This window comes from Manacus candei, unplaced genomic scaffold (genome assembly GCF_025592945.1).
Source record: "Manacus candei isolate 608988 ecotype Guabito, Panama unplaced genomic scaffold, ASM2559294v1 h1tg000057l, whole genome shotgun sequence".
NCBI classification, from domain to species: Eukaryota; Metazoa; Chordata; class Aves; order Passeriformes; family Pipridae; genus Manacus; species Manacus candei.
Genome location: NW_026138105.1, coordinates 13767279 through 13783107, shown reverse-complemented (window position 1 = coordinate 13783107; position 15829 = coordinate 13767279). Strand labels below are relative to the sequence as shown.

Below are 15829 nucleotides of genomic sequence, written 5' to 3'. Positions count from 1 at the left end.
CACTCTGTCTCCCCGGGGGAGATCAGTTATAGGCAGGATCACACAGGGGGCTTTCACCCTCCGGGGAGCCAGGAGCTGTGTGATGCTTTGAGTTTGTGAGTGCAAAGGGGTGGCTTGAGCGAGTGAAACTGCTCCTGCAGCTCTGCAGAACCTATGGCTCTGTGGCACCGTGTAAGAAAAGCAGACGTCAACAAGAGCCCTTCTTTTAAAACCGACACTTAAAAATTGTCACTAGAGATCCGTAACACGACGACCGTAGCGAGAGCGCCTGTTTTCACGGAAGCAGAGCCAAGAGACGAGCTGGTATTCGCATGGCATTCACGGGGCCAACTTTTACACCGCGAATCTCTTTTAAGGACTCGCAGCTCGACGTGCGCCGGTAGCACCGACACACACACACACACAGAGACACACAGACACCCATCCCCAGACCCGCAGCTCCGGCGAGCGCGCCCAGCGCGTACCTGCCGCCGGTGCGAACGCTGCCCCCCGGCCACCGCCCGCCCGCGGCGGCTCCGCTCTGCCCCCGGCCCGAGGGGCGCGGGCGGCTCCGCCACAACCCCGGGGGGCTGCCGGGCTGCCCGGGGAGCCGTGGGAGGCTCCTCCTCCGCGCCGGCCCCGCGCAGTGCTGCGGGGCGCCGGGAGCGCGCCGCGGCCCCACGCGTGCGGTAGGTGCGGGGCCGGGCCGGTCCCCCCGACGGCGGCAGCGCCGGGGGGGGCGGGAGAGCGGGTGTTCCGGGCAATCAACAGGTCGGGTGAGCCGCGTAAGAACCGCGTGTGCCGCCGGCCCGGCCGTGGCTGCGCTGCCCGCGGGAGGCGCGGCGGGCACCGGGGGTGCGGGTGCGGAGGTGGGTGGGTGGGTGGGGTGGGTGCAGCGCGGGCGCGGAGCCGCCGCCCCGCTCCGCTCCCCTCCGCGGGCACGCGCGCTCGCCTCGCACATGCTCACTGCGCCCGCGGCGGGAGCGCGCAGTCCGCGGCGGGAGCGCGCCCCGGGCAGCGCCGCGGCTCCGCCGGTGAGTGGGGCCGGGGGTGTCACCGCGCCCGCGGCGGGACCGGCGGATGCGCTGCCGCTGCTCCGCGGCTGCTGCTCCGGAGGTGTGAAAACGCCTCCTCCGCGGGTGGCGGGGGGTGCGCGGAGCGGCGCGTTCGCCCCCGGAGCCCGTCGGGGGTCGGCGGAGGCTCCGGCGCTCCGCGGGCGCGGAGCGGCTCTGGCGGAGCGCGGCGCCGGGGGTGTCCTGCGTGCGGAGTCGCGACCGAGAACTAGCAGAGGTAGTTCATTGCTGCGCCGCGTGCCGTTTGGTTTTTACCTTAAACCCAGCCTCGCTTATTAATTACTTTAAAAGCCGAAGCGTGCGTTTAAGTAGAATGAGTTACTGCGCTTCCCGCGGCTGCTTCTGCGAGGAAAAACTTGTATGTGATTTATGCAGTTTAAGTAAACTTTTTTGAGTGTTAAATTGTGCTTGAGCCCAGTGAATGGCCTCTGAAGGAAATTATTCATGATATACAGCTACTGTTGTGCAGACATTTCAAATAATGAAATATTCTGTTGTGTGAAGTTGTGATTGCTAAAATACATATGGTGAACCAATAAACAGTTTATTGGTCTATATCAGATATTAACAGAAATTTTGTGCAGCACAGTATCAAATTCACATGTCCCTGAGCGCTGTTAAAGGCAGTGGCAGGAATGGTTTATTGTTTAGTCTGTCTTGTGGACTTCATTAATTTACTGAAATTTCTTATCTCTGCAATGCCATCCATAGAAGGGTTACACCTCCCCCCCTCCAGTTTATTGAGAAAGCATGTCTAAATTTCTTTCTGCCTGTCCCCATCTGTGTGTATTAGAGCAATCTGGTCCACAAAAGATGACATATATTTAAACTAGTGGTTCTGTGTCTGAACTAATGCTCCTTAGATACTTTCATACATTTGGTGTTGCACTGTTTTGCTATTTGTTGCTACATTCAGGATAAATTCTTTATCCTCACCCTTTTTTTACATGAATGAACTGTTTCTATTCCTAAACAAAGCTGTATTTTTATTTCTACTTTGAAATTCAAGGCATTGTGTGGCCTCAAATGCAACACATGCAAGTAGGAAAGACTTGTGGTACAAATACCTTGAAAATAATCAGTGCTCGTAGCTTTGGAGACATTCCAGAAACTTTTTAAGCATATTTTGAAAATTCACTTGAAATAGCACAGCGCCTAATAAGTTGATTTAATTATTCTAACTTAAAATTCTTAATTAAAAAAAAATATCCAAATGCACGGTGTAAAATTGAATTGTGGAGTCAAATTGTCCCGCGTAATTCTCGTGCCTCTTCTGCTCACCCACCAACAGGACAAAACATTTGGCTAAATAACAAGCAGTGTACGCTTTTGGTTTTAGGCTCATCGATTTGTTTTGCTTTGCTTTGTTTAGCCCACTCCCCTCAGCTCATTTTCTTTTAAAATACTCCATAAAGGCATGGATTCCCACGACTCGCTAATCTTATCACCATTATTTGGCTGAAATGTTTGAAACGGGGCTCCTGTTTCAAATATCTCCCAACCTCGGCAGTCTTGGATTTCATTAGAAAAGCTTCATTAGGGAGAAATAAAAATGTTGCTGATAATTCCCCCTCCAACAATAAGCCCCATTTTGGACTCCACGGTGTGCGCGGGCACGCCCTGAATTACGAGAAGGAATTAAACTCAGGTATTCCCACAAAGAACTTGATCTCAGTATCACTTAAAGAGTCTCCTGTGTCGCTGTGTTGTTGTGCGTAGCTGGTTGATGTGCTCTTTTTTTTTTTCCCCCCCTGAAAACGTAATAATTTAAGTATTAATCCTGCAAAGATCAGTTGCATGTTTAATTTCCAGCCTGCAAGGCGTCGCGGTGGCTGTATTTGTGTGTCAGTGTGTGTATGTACACACTGCTGACAAAGAAAACAATTAGAGACGTTGGTAATTTTCTGCTGTCTTCCCAACTGTTATTTATGATGTGCAGTAGTAAAACAGCTATTCTGAAATCAGCTATAATTCTCTTCAGTAAGATTTGTTTCTTCTGTGCCAAATTTTGCAGTAACCAGATGGTCTTGAGGTGTCTTCAGCCGGAGAACAAGCATGAACAGTGCTGAAGACTAATTATTCCTTGCAGTAAATTCCTTCTGCAATAAATTCACAGGTTGTTAGACCTAATCTGTGGAAATGATTGTTAAGATTACTTAGGCAGTGAAAAATGCTTTTATAAATTCGTGAAAACTAGCAGAAGTTCTTAGGATGCTAAGAAAATATTTTTGAGTTAATTTTGCCTTGCCGGGGTAACTTTTATTCGGGACAAACTGTTAAATGAGGTTGCAAATTCAAATCCTTTTTATAAGCCATGGAACGCTGCAGTTTTAATATGAATATTTTAAATATATCATGTAAGTGGAGGGCTCATTTGGTAGATCAAGTGGGGAAATCACATTCTCTGTTTCCAGTGTGTAGTTAGTTACCCTATACATGTGTATTTTTCACAGCAATAGCAATATAAACTTGATTAGTGCATGGTGGAGTCTCCTGGACTAACAATCAAGTTCTTTTCATTAAATTTCACACTGTACTGCATGGGACAGAAAAATAGTTATACCAGGAAGGAACAGAAAATATATTAAGAGTTATAAACAATGGCATATACAAAAGTAAAGCCATTCAGGCTTTAAATACATCTTACTTCTCAGTGGCTTAATTTGGTAAAAAGTACAAGATTTATTTTTCTTTTTTTAATGTATGTGTGCTTGAAAAAAAAAGATATAAGTATTCACTTTGATATGAAGAGGGAGAACTTGTCAAATCTCTTTCCTTCCTTTTTTAAGGCCAGAAGGATCATCCTTGTTGGGACTGTTCATTAAGAGATCTCATCACAAAAGAATTGTTCATGGCAGTCAAATTCTTAAAACAATACTCCATCTTTATTTGCAGATCTTAACTCGAGTAATGATGTTTAACAAACACCTTGTTTTAATCAGGTGAGGATAAGCCCCTCAATTAGGATGCAAATAATTGCTCACCTCGATGGGATCATTTGGGGCCTGGAGGTGCTGCCATTTCTTGGTAGTTTTGGTGCTGCCAGAGGTTTGAAGCAGGAGGGAGGAGAAAGTGGGAATGAGGATTTAGGACTCTGCAGTCTTCGTGCAAAATATTTTTTTTTATCATGACGTTCAAAACCTGATCCAGTTCCCTTCTTCATCAAGCTGTTCAGTTGTTCTTGATTTACTGCTGCAAGAGGTGTGAGAGGAAAATTGGATCCAAAATAGTGTTCACTACAGAGCTGGTTCCAGCGAACGTGTCACAGAGCGAATATTTAATTAAAAATAACCAAACCTCTTTTCACTCAGTCTGTCTGCTTGGGCTTTAATTATGTATTTGAATTATTTCAAAGGTGTGTAAAATGAGATGAGAAAGATTACATGGGCATAATCCTTCCCATTTAAAATTATTTGTCTGCAGCTGCCTAAGTCCTGGCATTAGGGAGTCACATAATAAACATGTTTATTTAACATCAGCGTTATCTGTTAGATTGTACATGGTTCATTAACATGGAGAGAATACTTTTTGTTTAATAGTGTGTGGGAGCTGCCAGAGGTCAGAAGAGGTTGTTTGCCTGAAGTCGAGATGGCATCTTGGCTTTGCTCTCCTCCTGTTTGTCACCTCCGCTGTGCGCGGGAAACGCTTCATTAGTGCCGGGCTGGGGGGTTTTTCCCTCGTGTTTGCGTAGAGGGGCTCTGTGGAAAGCCAGAAGTCTGCTGCAGGGTTGTGGTAAGGTTTATGGGGAGTTTTTAAGGAAGGTTTGTTGTAACCTGCAGAGGGTCGTTTTAGTTGGGGTTCGATTAGAAAAGGCGGCTTGGAAAGGATGGAGCGGGAGGGGAGCGCGGGACACCACGGGGTGCCCGCAAAGAGTGGGGGTGTCGGGGAGAACTGGGGCATGGGAGGGTCTGAGGGCTTGGGAAATGGAGAGCGGTTTGTGTGCCAGGGAAATAACGTTTTGTTGGTGTGGTTGGGTCAGAGTTGGCCTCAGAACAGCTGGACCTGGTGGTGATGCTGGGCTGAGATGGGAGAGGTGGCACCTCGTCTGCAGGATCGGGCCCTTCTTCCTCCGTGAGGCTCGTGGGGTGTTCTCATCCTCCTGTTGATTAGAAATGTGCTTGGATATAAAAAAAAACTATATAAAGGACACTGGAAATACAGAAGTAACCACGGTCTCGAGTTTGAAAAGGCTACTTGAAATGTTTTAATATGATTTGTGTATAGGAGCTAATAGCCACGCACTGCACACAGTATTGAGAGAGATGTACATCTCTATGCACAATTTTAATTTTTATTTCAGATTTCTGAATGTTTCTGACAAGTCACTGAATTTCTCCAGCCTGATTTGGATGGTGGGGGCTCTTTGGTCTTCTTGTGCCTTTGAGGGAGAAGATAATTTGAATTTTTATTAGAAAAAAAAAATAGAAAATTAACTTCTATGGTTTTTATCAAGCAAGGATGTCAGGCAGATAATAACCAAAAGGTGTTGAATAAATGTTGAGCATTACTGTAGAGTTCAAAGTGCTGTGGCAGATACAATGTGAGTGAAATGTACCACAAATGTGCAGTTTTTTAAAAGCATGACAGTAAAAATAGAAAGACTTAAAAAAAATAAACTGAACTTCTGTGTTGATTATAAGTTGTAGCCGAAGCCATCTGAAGGCCTGGATATTATTTTTAAAAAGCCAGCAAAACAGCTATTTCTAAAAAAATAGTAGGCTCCCTCAGAAGGGGAGAAAGAGAACAAAAAGAAGTGTTATCTTGGAGGAGGGAATGTCTGGTGTAGGGTTTTTTCCTTTGAATTATTTTCAACAAGTACTTACTCTGTTCTGTATTTTTAAGAAATTATGTGGACAGCAATTTTGTTTCTTTACCAAGGCAGTGAAAACACCAAGAATCCTTTTTATAATTTGGAAAGAATGTCAAAAGAATGAAGTAGTTAAACTTAAGTGTATTAGATCATACGCCTTAAATGCATAAATAAGCATAGCTGCAATCACAGAAACCAATGTTAAAACCACCAGGAAAACTCACCCACAAACCGTAATGACTTAAAGGGAATGACCTCAGCCATTGTGAAATTTGTGCCTATTTGTTGACTGACATTTATTTGGTAGAGGCAGGGTGCGTGTTTCGTTGGGGTGTGGGATTTTGTTGTTTGTAAGACTGCTGGGGTTTTTTTTTCTGTTGTTGCTGCCAGGTTCGAATACAAAGAGCGAAAATAGGATTGAGGCCGGGAGAGCCTGGATATGATTTGGGCGATTTGAAAAGCAGGTGAAGGGTTTGTTATTGATGCACAGAGACCGGTGGAAACGTACTGAAGTTTGTTGTTCAGATGTTAGAAACTTCCCTGATGATAGCCCACTTCTAACCTATTCCCAGCTGGTTCCCTCTTAAGGAAATGAAGGTTTAAAGTATTTGGTTACAAACCTGAGATTTCTTCACGTCCGTGTCTTTGCGTGAGTGCTGCATGAAATGCTGGTGTCATTCATCTCCCCTCTGCTTTTTGGAGAGGAAATTGATGCTCGGTAGAACCTCGACTTGCCTTTGCTGCAGCACCACTTAATAACTCGGGGAAATGGAAGTCTTGAATTATTTCAACAATAATAAGACTTCTTCGGGAATGTTTTTACATAAACCAGCACTACAAACTGCAAGCTTGGCCAGAGCCACGTCTCTCTGCAAACAGGTTTTCTCTCTGCTGCCTGCTCCTGGCTGTGGGCTCCTGCTTTTTTGGGTTGCAAAATTAAAGAAGTTCCAGATTCAATTGCCCTTTCTTAGATGTGCAGAAAGGTTTAAGAAAATGGGTAAGTTCGTGCTGTTTGGTTGGACGCCTGACTCGAGGTGCTCGTTGTTGTCCTGCAGAAATTCTCACTTGCCATCCCTGCTTTTGAGAAGGAAAGCAGCCCAGCTAAATAAATAAATAATCCCAAATAAAAAGAGTTATTTAATACTAGTCAGCCCAGGTAGTAACTGGTTAAACCACAGAGAGTTGATGCCTCTCTCTGTGCTGGGAAGGGCAGACTTCAGGGAGAAACTCAACGAGAGCAGGAAAGTTTGGTACTTCCAAACAAAGACGAGGGGACGTGGGGCGAATTTCTTAAACTCAGCAAATGCCTTAAAAACTAGAAATGCCTCTAGCATTACTCAGGCACCCACAAGAAACAGTGAGGGGAAAGTGGGGCAGGCATCTGAATTGTTTTTGTTTTTTAAATAGGTTGGGTAAGCAAAGCAGTCTGGGGGCCCCAGTTATTTACAGCTCTGTCTGTGCACCACGCAGAGAGGCTCATCAGCTGTGTCTGAAAGACAAGTTTGGCATCTATTGCAAATCGTGGCTTTTGATGGCACATTTCATTCGTCTGTTTGCCCTGTGATTGTCCTGCAGCTACTTGGAAATAACTTTGATCAGTTTTGAATATAGATCTGTATCTGTTTTGATTCCCCCTGGTACTGCTCTTCTGTGCTCAGTTACCATCCTTAGAGTTTATTTGTAACTATCTGACAATTCTTTCATTCTAAGTCAAGTCAAAATGTATTTACAAAATACTTTCAGTAAATGTTGACAATGTGTACTTCAGTTTTTAAATGATGTAAATTTATTATTTTTCTCCATTACTGTGGCTGAAACAACACAAAATCTTGTCTAGAATTGAGCAATACTTTTTATTTGAAAAAGATTGTATTTTTCCACCCTTTAACAAACTAAAAAGCACCATTTTTTTTCTGAAACATGACACGTTTTTAAGTAAAACATATGAATGTTCTATTCACTGTATCCAAATTTTCCCTTTTTTTTTTTTTTGTAGGCTGACTTTATTTTTTGGGGGTATATAAAGCCATGGTTTTTGCTAGCTTACATTTATAAGTGCTATGCTAGTGCTACTCCTCTCCACTGAGATAGTTAGGAGTAAGTCAGCCTTTATGCTCTTCTCCTTCCTTGTGTTTAACTATGGGTTCCAGATAATTTCACTCAAATAAGGGTTGGACCTTTATTGAGTGGGAGCAGTTTTAAATCCTCTGTGCTTGTTGCACAAGTGCATTTTTAGTTTTATTGTTTTTTTGGTTTTCTTTATAAATCACAGTGTGGTTATGTGCTGCCAGTGCCAGTCCAACTGATTTCTTCAGTGCCTGAGCCTTGCAAAATGGGAGTGGGAGTCAACATCTTTCTGTGCTATCCACGCTCAAAGGCCCGTTTGCAACTCGGGCAAAGGTTTTCAGCAGCAGTTAAAAAAGCTGACAAATCCCAATGGTGTGGGAAGGTCCCTGAGAGGGAGGTACTGCAGCCCCTGCAGTGCCAGGGGATGTAAGTCCTGCACTGGAACCCCTTTGCAGTGGTGTGACTTAGTCCTTGGTCTCACATCTCCTCTGACCTCGTACTCCTGGGTGTGTTGGTGGAGTTCAGTGTGCAGCGGGAAAACAAGGCAGGCACCAATTTTCTTTTTATTTATTGAAATAAAATTAGGGGATCGTCACTCTGTTTAGCCTTAGTAGCCTGTTGTGTAAATATCTACTTTAGAGGAATCTTGGTTTTAATGAAATTCATTTATCTCTGAATAAGAGGCAAACTTAGGTCTCTGACCTAAAATACATAATCATTCAGCAATGCTGTAACCACGTGTAACCCTGGCAGTGTAAGATTATCTTCTGTGTGACCACTTGGACAGACCTTTGCTGTCTCTCCTCAAAATGGCTTTGTCCTCTTCAGTGTCTCTTCACCTGAAAACTCCTGAGTTGTGGTTTGCAGGAAGGCATATTCAGCCTGTTATGTGTGATTTCATTTTGTTTGTTTGGCAACCATCCTTCCCGTTCCCTGCAGCAGATGAATATAATTTGGGGAAGAGAAATGGATGGGGAGGGGGACTAAGGAAGCCAGCTGAGTCTTCTGAAAAATATTTGAGACGCAGCAAAACTTCTGGGCTGTATTAGTTTTGAAACACCACTTATGCACCCCTCTGCAAATTAGGGGTGGGGTGTGGAGACAAATGTTTGATTTCTAATTGGAAGTACTAAAGGATGCTGCTGCTAAAAGTCAGATGCACTGATGCTGAAGCCTGATACTCTCCTTTTTAAAGCCCAGTGCTTCTTCTTCCCCCAGTCCCCCCTGCCACAGATCAGGATTATTCAATCACAACAGCGGTTTAACCATCTCTGTGGTGGAGCAGGATGGTTGCTTAACGATGCACAGAAGCATCGTGCCCTGGTTTAGGACAGGAAGTGGAAAATGAATATTGTTTTGAACTTGAACTTTGTAAGCAGACAGAAAGTAATTATCGGGGCCGGAACTCCCCTGGGAGAGGCGGGGGAGTGATGCTCTGGGCTTGTCAGAAACACTGTGGGATCTTAAATATCTAGTAGTGTTTAACGTTCTGGTTTTACATTTCTGCTTTTTAATTGATCTTCTGCTCCTCTCTTTCCTTGGCAAACAGAAGAGGAACCAGTTGGATGTAGACTTCATGTGCTGTATTTATTGATAGACAACCTCCCGCTCTCCCTTTGCTGGTGGGGCAGGACTCTTAAATTTCTGTCTTGATCCTGGTGTTACTTTCAGTTGTAAAATGAACCTTTTTGCTGCTGAGTTACTTAATGGACCTATTATAATATGGAAAATTAACTTAATTGATGACTAAGAGCACTTAATGGTATGTGAAGCCAATTAATCAGAAACTGTAAGCCACTTGTGTAGTATTTAGCTTTAAACTATGGAGGTTTATCTGTCTTGTTAAGTAGAAAGCCCCATTGAAATGACACAAAATCTGCATAGATGTGAAGTTAATATTTTGAGTATCAACTTTTTAATCATATATTACTATTAAAATATTACCACTTTGTAGAAAAAAAATGAAAAAGGTAAATCTCTGCCTCCACTGAATGTTTTGCTGTATTTGAGTGGCCTGTGACTTCAGTGAGCTTCTTAAGTGGTTTTTTTGGTGGTTTTTCTTTTCTCTATTTTGGCTACTACTTTACAAGTTCTTCAAACAAGAATAGTCAGTGCAAGATTTGACCTTTTCTTACAGACTATCTGTGGTATCTTCTGTAGATTTTTTAAATGCTGTTCCCTATTAAGATAATTAAACAAAGAAGGGAAAATATTTTTTTGTTGACTTCTACCTTTGGTAGGTACATGGGTTTTGTTCTCAAAAAGGAATAATTCCATATTTTAGAAATACCATTTAAAGTGTGAAAGTAAAACTACATTAATTCTCAAAGTAAAATTAAATACGTGCTATTTATGACAAAATGACCCTGACCATGTTCACGAGACTACTTTAATCTTACATTAATATGGTTGTGGGATACCTTATTCGTGATGAAGTTTTAAAGGTAGTAAAATTAAGTCACTTTAAAAGAAAATTATGTGATGATTTATTGTAGCAGAGTAGGTGAAATTCCTCTAGAGATTTTAATATCTTCCACCTGGTATAGAAATGAAAAGAAAATATTCTTTAGCCGGTGACTAATTTGTCACTAATACCCAGGGGTTCCTTTATTACAATGCAAAGATGTCAGTTTTAAGAGAAACGTACAGTGAAAAAACCAAGTGCAACTTCCTGTTGGAGACAGTTACAAAAAAGGAGGAAAATAAAGGGCTGGAAAGCAGCCGGAGCGGTGAGAAGGAAAGCTCTAAAGCTATCAATCAGGGCAAAGTGCTTGGGGAAGGATTTTACCTGCAGGCTTCAGTGGAATTCATTAGGACACGTTGGAGGAGGAAAGTCACTCGATAGGACTCCAGAGGAGGAGCTCTGACACGCAGCAGTGCCCAGGCTGGCGCTCGGTTCTCCTCTGATCTGCACGTACTGCATCCTGCTGATTGCTGGAGGAGGAACTGTGGGTTTTTTTTAAAAAAAAAAGTCACACTCAGCTCACTGATGGCTTTTATACTTGATTACAATGTTAAATGGATTGAATCCGAGACTCACAGTTCAGATGAAGAAGCTTCCAGAGGTTCTCTGCGGCTGCTTGCAGCTCCAACCTGCCAGCAGGGATCACGGTGTCTCTGCCACATCAGGGGCTTGAAGAGTCATTTTTCCCAACAGAAAACTATTCCAGTGTCCAGTTGCTTGTGTGGTGTCATCACTTTGCCTTTTGCTGCAGTAACACAAGTTTGACTCTGCCCCTGTCCTTCCAGTACTGCCATTCCCAACAGCTCGGTGTAAGGAGGGGGAGCAGGAGCCATCACAGTGCCAGAGCAGAGTGGAGGAAGGATTTCTGCCTCCCTTAAGAAACAAGTTGCTGACCCTGCAGCAGCAGAGGTCTTGCTTCTTGAGGGCTTTCTGCTTTACTCTTCCCCTAAGTTTAGTACAACCCCAGAAGCTGCTCAGGAAGTGTGTTCTCAGCAGGTGTCTGTGGCAGTGGAGATGATTCTGTGTTAGGAGCGCAGTGATGGTGGAGGTTTGGGAGGGAGAAGTCAGTGCTGCACCAAACAAGGTACATGTTTGGAACAACACGCACAACAGCTTCGTGGTGAAGGGGGTTATGTCTCAGGGGAAGCCCTGGTGTGCCCTGCAGACTCCAGGCCGTGCTAACACAGCTCTGGTTCTTGCTGGCGAGTAAGGTTTGATCTCAGCTGTTCTGTGGTTAATTGGAGAAAAGGAAAATTTTTATGTTCTGTCAAAAACAGGTTATTGGAAAGGAAGTTCATGGGGTTTGCTACATTTCTTTCAGCTACAGGGTGTTCTTCAATCAGAGCTCTGAGGTGAATAAGAAACACTTTTACAGGTGTGGTGGGTTGACCTTGGCTGGATGGAAACAGCCAGGGCAGCGATCTGGAGTGCTTGCACATCCCATCCAGCAGGAACTGCTGCCAGTTTTAGAACCTTGTATGACAGGGAAGGATAGGGAAGGGTGACACAGAAGGTCAGTCAGCCTTGCTTGTCCTGCCTCCCACCTGAGGCAAGAGACCTGAGAGCTAAAATTAGATCCACTTCTTCAAAAGTCTCTGAGTTGATGGAAAAGGTCTGTTTGGGCATCTTGTGGGCACAAGTGATTCTGGATGAAAAAGTGAACTTGTACTTTACTGATGTCTGAAGACTTGATTTTGGTGGAAAATAATCTAATTGCACTTGTATAGTAACGTGTGGCTACATGTGTTGTCTTTTATGTGAATGCCTGAACCGGGGACACATTTTTTGCATGGTCAGGATCTTACATTTCCTAGGTCTGTTTTGTTAAGAGTGTTTTTTTCATTTTAAGCTACCTGTAAATTTGTAACTGCTCTGAAGGTGGGAAAGGCTGCTGTAGGGCACCTGTCCTCCTCCCTGTCTCTCCAGAGGCCAAGTCTCTTATAAGTTTGGGGTTTTTTTGCCTGTATGCTATTAATATTCATATATAAAGTGTAGAAACGGGTGAGATGGTCTTGCCATCAAATGCTGATGAGCAGCAGTCAGCTCAGGACAGAGCTCTATGTGAGCATTTTTATGCTTAACCTGACAAGGCAAAGTCTTGCCCCAAAATATTGTTTGCTGCTCTACAAAGAAACTGTCAGTCTTTCATTAATCATTCAGTGGTCTTTTAATTACACAGTAAACAAAACCAACCGAGGCTGCTTGCAGGCAGTTCTCTTTTGCTCAACACCTCATGGAGAACTTGGTTTGAAACCCAATCTAGCGAGGTGCTGCCTCCCCCAGCAGACTCCTATTAATGGCCCAGCTGTCCCCTTAATGAAAGGGTTTTGTTGTGCCAACAAGATGCTCTCTGTCTTTCCTCAAGTGGATGCTCTTTGTGTTGGTGCAAACACCATAACCAGAAGAAGTAGCATGGAACCTGCAATCCTGTGGTCTCTGGAACTCGAAATTCTGTGATCATTCTTGGCATGTACCCTTAAAGGTTAGTGCGTGCTGGGGTTTTTTTCAGCGTCACTGAAAATCAAGCCCCGAGTTGTGGTCATGGGGGGTTTTTTTGTAGTGTCTGAAATGGCTGATACACCCCTGTGACCTTTGGAAGCACAGTTTGGTTTGTGTTCTGCAAATTAAAGTTAGTAAAGGAGAAATAGCTGGGATGTGACTTGCTGAGGTGTTTTTCACATGGTCCCCTGACAGCGCTTTGATGTTGGTGTATTAGTTCTGCAAAAGGGAAGCTGGAGTTTAGTTGCCAAAATTTGACTTCCTTCACTTGAGGAGAGCTGACAGAGTATAGGTATGCTTTGCCCTGAAGTCTTACCCTAGAAGTTACACAGCAGTTCCCAACACTGTAAATTTGAAGATTTCCAGGCTCACTTAAGTGCTGTCAACCAAGGCTTGTGTTCAGTCTTAAGCATTTTTCACTTCAGTTACGAGAGCCCAAAATAATCAGCTCTTGGAAAGGAAGCTGTGTTATCCTGACCTGAGTTTAAAAGAAATATTTCTCCCAGATTGCAAATGTCCGAAATACGCCGCTCGAATTTGTTCTGCTGAATGTTAACTCACAGTGGTGAAGGTGACTGTGAAGATAATTTCCATGGTTAGTTGTGTGCATGATTCATGTGTGTTTTATTCTCATTTCAATTTCTTGCCAGCCTTATATTTTTGTATTGCTGTGAATCTGTGAGTGTGTATTTCGAGGCAGCACTTGTGGAGTGATGGCCACCAGCTCTCATCTTTCATGAACATGCTTAAGTGCATTTTTGATCTGAGGATTTTGACTCTCCAGATTCTGGCAGATACAGATTTTATTTTTTTTTATACAAGAGTGATATGATCCAGTTGTCCAGAAAAACCATTGCATGGATGAAAGAACCATTTTAGAGCTTTCTCCAGCTCAAAAATGCTTGCAGGTACCCTGTAGCCAACCACTGTGTTCAGTGATCCTAAACATCAGTGAGCAATCTCCTACCAGTTCCTAAATGCTATTTAATTTTCCAGGTATCTAGTAGAGTTTTTTGGCTGGTTTTAGCTGCAGTAGATGACTGCCAAGGTGTAAGCATGACACGAAGTAAACCCCCAAAGTAGTTTGATACCCCTGCCAATGGGAAAGTGCTGTAAATACCTAAGTAGATATCAAAACTTACAGACTCAAAAGTCTGCACAAGAGTGTAGTTTACGGATTAGGTGAGGTGGACATAGTCCTCAAAGCCATGTTAAAATAATCTGTTTGCCAGTTAACATTAAAATAGTAAAAATGGTGCCAACTTCAACTGTCTTGGATTATTTAATTGTAATCCTGTGTTTACAGGGAAGTACAGGTAGCTGTCACCTAAGCAGGGGAGTAATTTGGGCAGACTGTCTTCCTTGGCATAGAACTGCAGTCACTTCCCTGTGAGAAGTGGGACCCTCCTTAAGCAATTGTGTTGATAGATTGTAGGTGTGGTTTCCAGACTGGATTAATCTGACTGAGGGCTGTGTCCTCCTCAGCCTGGCTGCGTGTTCCTGTCTCCTCCTCTGTTCTGGTGCCTTTGGACGTGCTGCAAACTGGATCAACTCCCTGATCCAACTGAGGGGAAAAAAAAAAAAGGCATGTTGGTCAGGCTTGGAACAGATTTGTGTCACTGCAGGAGCTTTGGCTGGGCAGGGGATGGGGCAGGGCTGCATCTTTGCTCAGCAGTAAACTCTCTGCGTGTTTACAATGGTTAGAAGCAGACCAAATCCTGAGATAAATGATGATGCACTTCTGCCATTACCCTTGATAACTTCCAGGCAACAGTTTGGGAAAGAAGTCAGTCTACAAGGTGTAGTTGTTGAGGATTGATCAGCTTAATACTTTAGGCTTAATACATTTTTTTCATGTTCCTCTTTTATTTATGCACTTAATTTATAAAATTTCAACCCTCACCTGGCTTGAACTTCTGACAAAATGTGCCAAGTCCTGTCCTGCTCCCTCACCTGGTTCCCAAGGGCACTTTTAGGTAGATATTTTTGAAATGTGCATCTTAAGCACATTCCAGGGAGGGTTCAGAGCAAGATGTGGAGTTTACTGCTGCTTTCTTTTATAACAGTCAGAGAAGGTAGAGGAGTGTTGTGGTTATGTACTGAATGATAAGAGTTCTTGCCCTAGTTGTAGGAAGGCCAGGATGGATTTCCTCCAGGTGCATATTATGTGTGACATCCTTAGTGTATAATAGTAACACACTGATGCTGATTTAATTCCCATTTGGAACCTTGTCAGAAGTGACTTGCCCAAAATCTAAAACCATGTTAGTAGGACAGTGATGAAAACCAGGAATCTTTAATTTCTGGGTTTCTGAAGTCATTGGTGCATTACCTACTTAAAGGCCTCGCTGAAATGAGCTACAGCAATCCCAGTTTTTTGGTTGCAATTTGGAAATTGTATTTTAAAATAGCTTTAACTCTTCCTTTAAGTGGGGTTGCTGAGATCGACTGACGAACTATTTTAATTACTGAATGTAGATTACATATATACAAGAAAAACTTCTCTCTGACAAAAGCATATTATATCTTGGCTCTCACTACTAACCAGCTCAACTTAAATTTCACAGCTTGCTGCCAACAGCTGCCTTACAATGACACAGTACTCATAATAAATGAAATTTCATGAAAAAGAAAAATGAAAACTTTGTTCCAGCTGGATTGTAAAGGCAGTTGGAGCATTTCTATCCTGCATGTAAAGCTGCCATCCACATAAACATTGCAAATTACTTTTTCATTTTTAATAATCAGGATCAGACCTTTTCTTATTATTGAGGCAAACACGAGGTATTAGAACCATACAATTTCATTCGAAGGCCATTAGTTATTGAACCCTGTCCAGGGTAAAGTGTTTGGGGTGTTTTGGGAGAAACTCACCTTCCAGTTCCAGGTTTTCAGGTTTCTGGCAGCCTCGGCTGAAGACCCCAAGAGGAGCAGCCC

The 15829-nt window shown here is 43.4% G+C and overlaps 1 protein-coding gene across 2 annotated transcripts in view; it reads left to right on the top strand.

Annotated features, from left to right (window-relative positions):
* Positions 1 to 893: 893 nt before the first annotated feature.
* Positions 894 to 15829, top strand: part of EYA2 (EYA transcriptional coactivator and phosphatase 2) — a 79909-nt gene continuing 64973 nt past the window's right edge. For both annotated transcript variants that reach the window (XM_051803521.1, XM_051803520.1), the window contains exon 1: positions 894 to 1269. The gene's annotated coding sequence lies outside the window, so the exon portion shown is untranslated. The remainder of the gene's footprint in view (positions 1270 to 15829) is intronic.